A 12,278-nucleotide genomic window follows, 5' to 3' on the forward strand; every position below is an offset into this window, starting at 1 on the left:
AAAATAAAAATATTGTGGTGTGCCTGGAACATGGCAGAAATATTCTGAAAAGAATGCATAAGCAGACCATACTGCATAATCAAAACTAGAAGAATCTAGCAATAAAAAAAGGAAAAAGTTTTTATCAAGTTCACTTGTCTATACTTTCAAAAATCTGATCCATAATGTTATTTAAAACTCAAGATAACAGATTATTCTATTTTAGAACATCTTTTCCTTTTCATGAATTCTCAAAGATGCTCTACACTGAACAATATCTGTAAATTATTCTAGTACTCTGTAATACGAACTGAACAAGACTTGAACATGAATTAATGTTTAAAAGCAACTGTGCGCTTTCCTAATGATTCTTCACCTTTCAGACAGCAGTTCCCTCTTTGAATTCTTTGTACTATATTTCCAGGTTTGAAGATAGATTCTCATGTATTTGGAAGATGGAAACAAAATAAGGGTGGACCTTTTTTATCTTCAGCCTTGTTTTAAATCAGTGGATTGACATATTCCTAGTTGTTCATTCTAACATTAAAGATATGTTTTTAATTGAGGCAAGTATTTTTTCTTTGAGTTTCAGGTTATTTTATCAGTTAAGGATTTTATTGTGACAGAATCTTAGGTTTATGATCCTGCTGTTTACTTTCTTTTAATGTTCTTTTTTTTTAATTGAAGTGTAGTTTATTTACAATGTTGTGGGGTTTTTTTTTTATACATCTTTATTGGAGTATAATTGCTTCACAATGCTGTGTTAGTTTCTGTTGTACAACAAAGTGAATCAGCCATATGCATTACCTATATCCCCATATCCCCTCTCTCTTGCGTCTCCCTCCCACCCTCCCTATCCCACCCCTCTAGGTGGTCACAAAGCACCGAGCTGATCTCCCTGTGCTATGCGGCTGCTTCCCACTAGCTATCTATTTTACGTTTGGTAGTATATATATGTCAATGCTACTCTCACTTCGCCCCAGCTTTCCCCTCCCCTCTCCCATGTCCTTAAGTCCATTCTCTATGTCTGTGTCTTTATTCCTGCCCTGCCACTAGGTTCATCAGTACCATTTTTTTTAGATTCCATATATATGTGTTAGCATAGTATTATAGCTTCTTGAATGAAACAATTTAATTTTTCATTTAAAAGAAAAGTATGTTAAGATTTTTAGTATAATGGTTACCATATAACAAAAAATTCTGAAATTTAGGAATAAAAATGATTGCAATAAAAGCACATCAACGAATATTTCTGATGGAAGAAACAGTCTCTGCTGGGCATACAGGTAAAGCAATAGAATTTGATGATTGCAATCAGATAATTTGCCAATCAATAAAAAGATCCTACACAGTAGCTCAGGACCCCCATGAAAATTTATTTTGCTAGATATATACAAAGAAAACATTGTCTTTAAATTCCTACACTCAAGCTTACTCCTAGTATAAAGATTATAGAAGCTTTTGTTCTGATGATCACAGACTATAGTGTAATATCAAGGTACTCAGAACTACCCTTTTTGTGCCAAGCACTTCAAGCTATTGTTTTCTTTTCTCTTTCTTAAACTTTAGAAGGACTAGTAATCATTGACTGTCATATTAATAGCAAGATACCCAACAAGCTGAGCAAATTTATTCTCAAATGTATTATTTGTTGTCCCACTAAACTAATCAACTTACGGTGTCAAAGTTATTTTGGTAATTCATATGGATCTCACTAAAATAACTTCAGATACTACAACCAGAGACTTCTGAATTTGTTTCTTTAACGTCAGAATAAGTATGTATTCCTTGAAGAAAATGAGTGAACTATTGATTGTGCTTCATCTTCTTTCTAAATACATGAGAACATCTTGTTTAACCAGTCTCTATTTGGCATCTATTGTCATGTCAAGTATATTGTTACTACTACTCATATTTTTTGCAGTTTGTCCATCACAGCTTTTCTCAGTCGCAATACTGTCCCTATCTGTTTACTCTGACCGTTTTCTGTGCTTTACCACAGTAGTATTCCTTGTATCTGCCGCTTTTCCTATCAGTTCATCTCCTCTTTCCAGGAACAAATGCCATTCTTAGTCCACAGATGGGAATGCTAAGATACCAGTGGTACGGTGGGAGGGTTTTTTGTTTCTGTCGTGGTGGCTGTTGCTTTTTACTTGTAGCAAGAGGTTCAAATGGATCTGCTTCAGAGTGTCACAGGGTTTCTCCCGTGATGCACATATGCTTGGAAACCAGAAGTTAAGTGGGTGAAGTCTGGGAATGGATCAGACCAAGGTGAGCAGCCTGTATTTGACAGCCTATTGTGTGTTTTGCTTACATTGTTATTTCATTCTCATAGGAAACAACCTGTTACAAGGAGCTGAATAGTTTGCAGTCATTGTCTCCTTCTATCTATCTCCTTATTTCAGAAATTAAATTCTCTTATACATTTAAAATTGTAGTGTGAGATAAAAAGTGAAATATAAGCCATTAAGGCATTATATACGCTGGTATTATAATAAATCACCCCTTCTTACTCTAACAGTAAATGTACTTTCAAACCACCTAATTTAAAGATACATTTTGCTAAGAAGGGGACTTTGAAACATGTTGTGGTTTTTGTCATAGTACTGCCATATAGCTTACCTAAAAGCAGCATTGACGAATATTCATTCAAATAAATTAATATGTATTTTTTTAAATAGGGCAGCAAGTTCAACGTGTGCATGAATGGAATACTCTACATAAAGTGAACCAATGTAAATTTGGGTACAAATAGTCATTGAGAAGCTTCTTGCTCTTGATTCTTCAAATTATATACAAATTTTTAAATTTCAGCCTTATACACACACATTCTATATCTGTATTTCCATATTTATATTTTCAAATATATTATATATATTTCCATATATTATATATGTACATAGATATACAAAATTATAAATTTCATGGAAAAATAATTGGAAAAATTTCCTAACTTATCAAGTTTGTTTCACTTTGAAAACTCACTAAAATCAGAAAGTTAAAAGCTTTGCCATAAAAGATGAAAATCCAAACAAGGCTCTGTTTCTCTTGGCTTCACGGTTGTTTTGTTTTAGTATGTCAAATTCTCTTCCAATATTAAAAACACCTGTTTAAAATGTTGGCAAAATATCTATTTAGCTCTAATTGATTAATGGCATTTACTTCTTACTGAAACCATTAACAGTTTCATGAATGAGAGAATTAGCCTTGTTTCAGATTGCATCCTAAAGAACCATTTAATCAGAATGAATGGTCCTCACATTACCTAGTACATAGACATTTAGCTCTGAAAAAGCAGTATTAATCTTGAACATCTTTGATGAGAGACGTTCATCCTATTAAAGTATCTATTTTTGATATACAAGCTATTTCAAAGAGACCAGAGATATTGCACTGTTCAAGACTTATGTTCACCCATACTACCGTAATTATTTATAACTGAAGCTTACTACATCTTTTAGTTTAAGTATATCTGGTGCTCGGAAGATTGTTGACAGAAGTTTTCACACAACATGAGATTTATATTTCAGTTAAAACCTTCATGTAGACACTTCTATAGCATACAAGATACCACGAAATCCAATTAAAATGAAGCCTTCTCAAACCCAAAGCTTTGAAATGTGGGACTTGCTTATACATTAGTGAGTTTCATAATATTGTCCCAATAACTGCCTATCAACTGTGCAGACTGAAAACAGTTCAGTGTAACTGAAATCTCTGTCAGGAGAGATGAATTGACCATCTGCTCTAACAGCCACTGGCTGTTTTCTTCTGTGGTCAATGCCAACCAACCTTAAACTCTTAAAATGCTTAAGGAGGCCACAGTTGTCTGATGCTTCCTATTGCTAAGGTTATAATTCATCCTGAAATATTGTATACAGAAGAAGCCTTTTCAACTAAACTATTTCCTGGGCTTTTTGCTTGAATATAGTAATCTTTCTAAAACTGATGATTTAAAGCCATTGCTTACCTAAGCCATGATGGTGATGCCATGTCTTTTTTTGTCTGGGTGAAGAAGCAGTTTGTAATGAATTCAAGACTGTCCTCTCCTTGGAAGATGTCACCAGGACAAGGATGCCCCTATGCCCTTATATACCTTTTGAAGTTAATAAATATAAGTATGTTTCCTGATGATAGAAAATAAAAGTTTTATTCTGGTCTTTTATCAGTAAAGTAGATAAAATGATAAAATATAAAATATACTTTAATAAAGTTAAGGGCTTCATTTTTGCAGCATTTCTTTAACTTACTTGATTATAAGACTAATTTGGGCTTTTGTTTAGAGTCCAAATCCCTCCATCCTTCAGAGTCTGGGAAATGGTCTAGTAATTTGTATTTTTCATAAATACCATCAGGGGTTTGGGGAGAAATTCTGTACTAAGGGATATATAAGCTTCAAAGTCTTAGTTAAAATATGCCAAAAACCAAGCTGGAGCCCTGGTACAACTCAGGTAAATTGAATCATTAATACATGAGATCCTTGGAGCCTAGTTTGAAGGTTATCACTACAAGCCAAGAACCTGAGGCACAAGTCCTGGGGTGAGAGCAGAGGTACTTAAATCACTTACTTTTCCGCTCTCAAAATAGTTCTCAGTTTAACTGAGATCTTTAAAATCCTGATGGCCATAACACAGACCAATTAAATCAGCATTTCTGGAGGTGGTACCCAAGCATCAGAAGTCTTGAAAGCTCCCCACGTGATTCTAATGTGCAGCCGATGTTGACAACTCCTGTCTAAAGGCTGGATGGTGAGAGCTGCATTCGATGTGAATGAAGTTCACCTTCAATGTCTGACCTCATGCAGATAGAACAAAGCTAGTAAACCCCACTTCTATTTCTGGATCATTGCACGAACCTACAAACCCCACAGTTAGAAGTAAATGAATTTCAGTAAGCACATATTTTTCCATATTGATTTTATATCTAGATATCTGTCTAAACACTGTTATTAATTCAAATATTTTTTTCTGTATATAATGTTGGGTTTTCTTTGTAGATGAGCATATTATCTGCAAATAACAAGAATATAGTTTCTCCCTTTCAAATAGTTATTATTTTTCTTTATTTATTTGGCTTTACTATGACCTTCCAGCTCAGTATTGTCTGGAAACAGTGATATTAACTATGCTCACCTAGTTCTTGATTTTAAAGGGACCACTTATGATGCTTCAAATCAAGATTAAGGATTTTGGTAGATTCACTTTATCAAATTAATGTCCTTCTAGTCCTAATTTGCCAAGAAATTGTAATCATCTACTGAGATGCTTATATTTACATACTGTTGATAGCCATTACATCATTGTTTTCCATCTCCTTAATTTATGCTTTGAATTTACTCTCATTATTCTCCACATTAAATTTATTCTTTTATTATTTTCCCAACTAATGCAGTTGAAATTTTAATTTATTAAATATTAGTTTTCCTATTTATTTATTGTAAACATGTTTGACTATGAAATTTCCTTAATGTGATAATATCCCATGTTTTTATACTAATCTTTGAATTTTCATTTAGTTACATTTATTCAACCCATGAATAATTTAAAATGGGCTTAAAAATGCAAACATGCATTTTTAGCTTTTCTCTCTTTTTTTGAGTTTTAATTTTCATTAAGGGAAATTTCAAATACATAATAAGGAGAGAAATGGTGAACCCCTATGTACCCATCCCTGAGCTTAAACAGCTAATAATTCATGGCCAATCTTATTTTATTATACATATACCCAACCACTTCCTCCCTAACCTAACACATATGGATTATTTTAAAACAAAAGCATGTATCATAACTTCTAATATGTAAATGCTTCAGATAAGCATACTTTTCTTTAAACATAAAAATAATGCACTATCACAATTAAAAGTTAGCAATAATTGCCTAATGTTATCAAATATTCAGTTACTATTCAAATTTCCCTGATTTTATTATATTTTTACAGTTTGTTCAATTTAGGATAAAAACAAGGTCCACTCTTTGCATGTGAATTATATGCTTCTTAAGTCTATTTAATCTGTAGGTTCTACCTCTCTTAAAAAAAAAAGAAAGAAAAAAGAAAACCTTTAGAGAAATAAAAACACTATTTACTGAACAAACTGGGTAATTTGTTTTGTAAAATTTCCCATATTATAGATTTTGCAAATCACACCCATGAGGTGCCCATTTTCTATGTTCTGTATTTTAGGAACACATTTAGATAGATGAAATTCAGGTCAATTTTTTGAAAGAATACCCCATATTCGTTGATGGTACAATGTATATCTTAGAGTATCACATGAAATGTGATTCTTTTTTATTTTTTTGCAGGAATTTGAATCTTAATTTTATTTTTCACTCCAACAACAAACAGAAAATTTAATTTTAAGCCAGGTATGTCTTATAATCTTAATAAAGAATAGAAAGTCTTTAGACTAAATCTTACAAAAAAAGTTACAGGATCTTAACAGAGAACATTAAAAATTTTAATGAAAAACACTATGACCCAATAAATGGAAGCATAATCCCTAATTTAATTACTTCCCCTGGTGTCATTTATCTTGTTCCTCTATCTCCTGCATTTCCTGGAAACTGGAATTTACATCTTAAGTCTCGATAGATTCAGGTTAAATATTTCTGGCTAGATTACATCACAGGTGATACTGTCTACTTCATATTTCAGCAGATCAGGAAAGATATCTGGTTATTCCACCATGAGTGACGCTAAGAATAACCAGTGAATTAGGTAATTGACCACTTGATGGAATGATCTTCAGATTCTTATTAGTTACCATTGATTAGAAATTATTTTTATGGTCATTACAAAATATATGACAAAAGTAAAGAATTTAACGTTTCCCTTTTTTCATTGACAAAAATAATCCATTTCTTTTGCTAATACAAAAATACTTCAGCTCAATTGGACTTTTTCATATCATATATTTGAAAAATAATTGTGATACTCTTAATTTGAGACGGCACAACCAATCATCATGCAGCCAATTTGTACATACCAAACCACATCCACCACATAGAAATGAGTCTCTGGTATTCTGAAGGTAGAGATTTGGGGCTGTAGTCTGGAGTTTCGCCTCTAGGAGCCCTGCTCAGCTTATTACCTTCTTCTCATTCCTGACTGGCTTCACTTTGACTGTGACACCAAGCTCCCTGGGCACAGGGAAACAAACTCCTCCAGCACATCCTTGTGCAAAAGGAGCATCATGTGCTCTACAGCTGGCTGCAACAGTAACGTCCAGGTGGCAGAGCATCGTGTAGGCTATCCGCAGCATGTTGCAAATGTCATTCATCTGGTTCTCTGGTTCTGGGGACTAAGGCACACTGTCAGTCTCTGCCTGGATCCGGTGGCCTTATGAGGAGACCCTCATGAAACTGTTCTCAGTCTGAAGTGACTGGCCAAAGGGCTTTGACAGCCTCATGCCTAGCCTAGCTGCCTCTGCGAATGCCAAGAAGCAACTTGGTGGCTTATACGTATTGGTGCTGATCTGTTGACTTACCAGTTGTAGCTGGGCCTAGAACTTCCCAGCCTTCCCCTGGGTCATCCTTCAGCTTCTCTAACCTTTGGACCAGGTGTGTGAGGAAGGGCCTGGGGTTTTGCAGGACAATCATACCATGAAAATCTGAGGTAATAAAAACTGACAAGGGTTTCAGTCTGTGCTTGTGATTTCCACTTGTTCCTACCCTCTCCCACTTCACATCCATCTTCCCTTCTTAAATGCCTGCTACATGAACGTCAAGCTCCTTCATCAGAAACAAAGATCAAGCGCTTACAGAGATTGCTTAACCAGCTCCCATGACAGCATAAAGTCAAATCCCTTACATAGAAACATATATCCTAGTAGTTCTGCTTCTCTGTTTGAATGCTGACTGATACAGTTATACACAAGGGAAGTAATGAGGCTATTGAGACTACCTAAAATGATACTTGTCATTACACTCTCAAAACACCTAAAATCTGTATTGTATCACATATTCTTACTGCCTTTCCAGTAGATTTTTAACTCCCTGAGGTAGGAACTTTTTATCTCTGCATGACCAGGGCACGATTGTGCTTAGCACAGCAATTCTTTGTTTAATGAATAATTTGGAACACCTCTGTTGACCCTATCAAAATCTCCTTTAAGTAATATCTTAATAATGATGTCAGTCTGATTTCTATATAAGATGAATACATTAGCCATCAATAAGTACTGACCTAAATGATTGTTATATAATTAAAATCTGAGGAAGTCAATGAAAATAGCAGTTATCCATATGGTACATATTTTCAAATATTTCCTGTTATGTAAGTTACCCACTTGTTTACAAGTAAATCCTATACAAGTATGGGAGAATTAAATGTAGACAAACCGATGGGAGGGCAGAATTTTCTAACTTCTCCGCTGGATTCTTGAGAGTGATTTTATGACACATTGAGTCCATAATATTTTCTGTTGACATACTACTAAAATGAAAATAAAGTCAATGATATAATTTGATATACAAGATTTCCTTTAGTTATTTTAAGAATATTGAAAAGCTTTAAATTTCCCATAACCTATCAGCAAGAAATAGCTTACCCCTAATAGTTTTATAAACAATATTATCTGTTCAATGACATCTTTAATTTTTACACATATAATAAATGTTGAAATAATATTTCAGAAAATTATATATCTTGAAAAACTTTGTTTCAACTGTCACTTTATTGCAAGATGGTTGAATTAATTCAAATTTAAACTATAACTTGATAATTCTTAGTCAGGTACCAAATTTTATTCAAAGCAAACTGCTTATTCAAAAATGATCATGGAACAACTCAAAATGCAGTGCAAGAAGGTTGAGAGAAACATCTTACTGGCCAATAGATTGTTTTAATTCTCTCATTATATGAAACTCAAACTTCATTTTTAGGAAAGGGAAACTGTAACTTCAGTAGACAGCAATACAGAAAGGTTTTGTCACATAGACTACTTTCCATTTAGTCAGTCAACTGTTTCTAGCTGTCTCAATTGGGACAGATGCATTTACAGAACTGGCTATGCTTGAGCCTTCTTTGCAAGCAGCTTTAGATTTGCAATGCACTTGGCAATTGTCTCCTTCTCCTGTTGCACAGAGACGCTCTGTACCATGTGCTTCTCCACCCAGTTTATCATGTGCTCTTGTTCCTTCTGACACACCATATTCTGCACAGAGATGTGACAGTCCAGGCGATTCTTTAACTCCTTGTATACTCTATGCAGCCATTCCCGGTAAGTGACCTCCAAGGCCATGGCAATGTCATTCTTCTGGACATCAAAAAGGTAATGGCGCTTTTGGACCAGTGCCTGCTGTGACTTCTCCAGATCAATCGCATCCTGGATTTGTTTAATGGAAGCCTTTTTCACTTCTTCCATTTGGGCAGTTTTCTTGCTATAGTTTATCAGCAAATCCCAATAGAGGCACCATATTTTTTAACTACACAGACAAGCACCCCTATTGTTGATATGGCAGAGAAGGTCTTTGGAGTTATCACATATATTTCTTTGGAGACTAAATGTAAGATAAGCCCAGTTCTGAGCGCATAGGGTCCTGTTACACCAGTTTTAGGATAAAGGAACTGGAAGAATTCCTCAGGCATCAGCCCAAATCGAACTTTTCCTCCATATTCAGGAAGAGGTGGTACAGGGGCAAGACTTTGCTGCTCTGTGTGAAAGATCCTTGTTGCCTGCAATACCCCTGGACCAAGGAGGGTCGCGTTCTCCAGCGAGGGGGCTGCTGCGGTGGCGGCAGAAAGTACCACCCAGGGCAGCATGGTCAGGTAGCATCTGCACTGCAGTCTTTGGGCCCCAGTGACCCTGACAGGAGACTCCGTCAGGGGCAGAAGCAAGATGAAATGTGATCCTGATTATCTCTCACTCAGAAATGTTAAGATTCATCAGTGATCTGGGTGCTGTCAGTCTCTTTCTTGCAAAATAAGTTTTCCCAGCAGTCTTTTGCATAAAAGTATTGGCAGCCATTGAAGATCATTGGCTCGATTTACTATTTCATCAGGGGTTACAAATTGTTGATATTCAACTTTGATAGTCCTTCTGCACTTACCTTCTGAAATACTTTCCTAAAAAATAACATATCTCATCAATTATTAGGTTATTACAATTTACAGATCTAGTAGGAATGGCTACATTCATGGTTGATGCTTTCCCTTTGTTTAGCAGTTTTCAGAATAACAAATTGGTTTGTAGCCAAACTCAAATGTGAAGAGTTTCATTACAGTTTCTTTATTTACTCTTTTCAAGAACTCATAGATTTAACATATGTGTTGCCTTTGTTTCTAGTGTAGGTTTTATTCTTTTTAATATTCAAATCGGTCCCTATTTGCTACTAGGAACCCCCTCAATGTGGCTCAGGTATGATTTTATTATGATCCCATAGTCTTTGCTTTTCACCTTTATAGTCAATAAAATAGTTCAGATTCATCTTGCATGTTTCTTATCACAGATCTAAAGTTATATATTTCTGCTGTCTGCTTCCCTTTAGTGGAAAATGGCATTTAGAGTAGAGGTGCTTATTATTATCAGAGGGTCACTTTTTATAGGTTTATTTAGAGAAAAATACTTGCGAGCTTGTAGTATTTACAATTCAAGTTTAGGATTTGTAAAAATACAGTGTTTTTACTAAGTTCTTTGAGTCTGTTTCTCTTATACCTACATTTGTGGTTCTGAATAACTTTAACAAAAATACTTGCTTAAAAAAAAGCTTGCTTGTTTTATCCACATACCATTTTATATTTATATTTCAAATACTTTGCATATCACGCTTAAAAACTACATTTTACCTATATTTTTATATATAAATATATATAATTTGAAAAGAGTGATTCTAATATTATTACTCCTAATATCATTGAAAACAGCTTAATGTATATTTGTGTAGTTTAAGATATATTCTACTGTGTATGTTGAACATACTGCTGTTTTAAAGTGATTTGAAGTAACACCTTTCTATTAAACCATAATAATATTAATCATAATTATGTTACAGTCTCTGATATTTCCAACATCTGGGTCAAATCTGAGTCTGGTTTTACTGATTGCTTTTTCTCTTGACAGTGGGTAACTTTTTCATGTTTTACTGTCTCATAGTTTTTATTATCAATAAATATTGGGCATTGTATATAGAGTAGAGATTGAGGTAGATAGTTTTAATGCATGGAAATAGGCACACCTCTTTTTCTGTCCTACTGTAAATGGGAGTGTTTGAGTCAATCTAGTGAGTAGTTGAGCTGGATTTGGGGCACCACGGACTTCAAATTACTCCAGAGATGGAATGTTGTTGCTTTTTACTTATTGCAGATCCCAGATGTCCTGAGAGTTTTTAACCAGTGTTTTTACTCTTCCCTCAGTTTTCAGCACGCAGGTGTGACACAGGTGCAGAAGTTAGACATAAGCCCAGAGGTCAACTTCTGTTGCCTCTAACTTGATGAAAAGCTCATGATTGGTACCAGATAGGTTGCTCAGTTCTTCTGCTACAGCTGCGGGCTTAGGCCATATGTGCTCTTGCCTCAAGAATGGGGCTTATCACTCCTCACCCATCTTCCGTGGCAGCTGATTTCTGCTTTGGGTCCTGGAGTATTCTGGGGAGAGCTCTTGGGTTGGAGCAAGTGTCCTGTTCTCCAGCGGTAGCAGATCTCTGCTTTATAACAGTGCAAGATTCATGGTAAGAGAGGGCTTTTGCCCTTTCCTCATCAGCAGATGGCTTTTTTATTTCAAATTTATATTTCAAACATGTGGTTACATGTTAGTCACATGGTTCTTTCGGGTGCAATTGGGTCTGACAATGTAGTTTTTACTCTAAATAGCTAAAAATAGGATTTTGTTATTACTAAAAACATAGAAAATGAATATTGGCAAAGTCAGCTAGCACTGTCTGAAAAAAAATACCATGTGAGGCGCCTAAAAACATAATACAAAATAACGTTATTTCATTGTAATTTTTGTAAAATCTTTCAAGTAAATGTTACTTAATTATTTTAACAACCCTGTGGAACAGAAAGACAATCTTCTACCCCAAGTATTGTTTGGGATACACATTATAAACCTCAGCCTCAAAAATTCTGTGAGATGCCTAAGACAATACTATTTTTAAAGACAGAATTACATAACCTTTCTCTTGGGGTATATGTAAAGTGCACTAAATTAGGCTTCATAAAAACTGAGATTTTTCTGATTTTTTCTTGTAATAGTTCTATGACCTTGTGCCTCTCTGAGCTTCAATACTTGCAGCTAAAAATAAGCACTATAATTCTTGAAATTTTGAATTGCAAATGAAAAACTGCAGGAAAAATGCTGT

At 34.8% G+C, this 12,278-nt stretch overlaps 1 pseudogene; it reads right to left on the bottom strand.

The window, feature by feature from the left end:
• Positions 1 to 8,974: 8,974 nt before the first annotated feature.
• LOC137763575 (ATP synthase F(0) complex subunit B1, mitochondrial pseudogene) lies at positions 8,975 to 9,741 on the bottom strand (annotated as a pseudogene).
• Positions 9,742 to 12,278: the final 2,537 nt, after the last annotated feature.

The sequence above is a fragment of the Eschrichtius robustus genome, chromosome 4 (assembly GCF_028021215.1).
Source record: "Eschrichtius robustus isolate mEscRob2 chromosome 4, mEscRob2.pri, whole genome shotgun sequence".
Lineage (NCBI taxonomy): Eukaryota > Metazoa > Chordata > Mammalia > Artiodactyla > Eschrichtiidae > Eschrichtius > Eschrichtius robustus.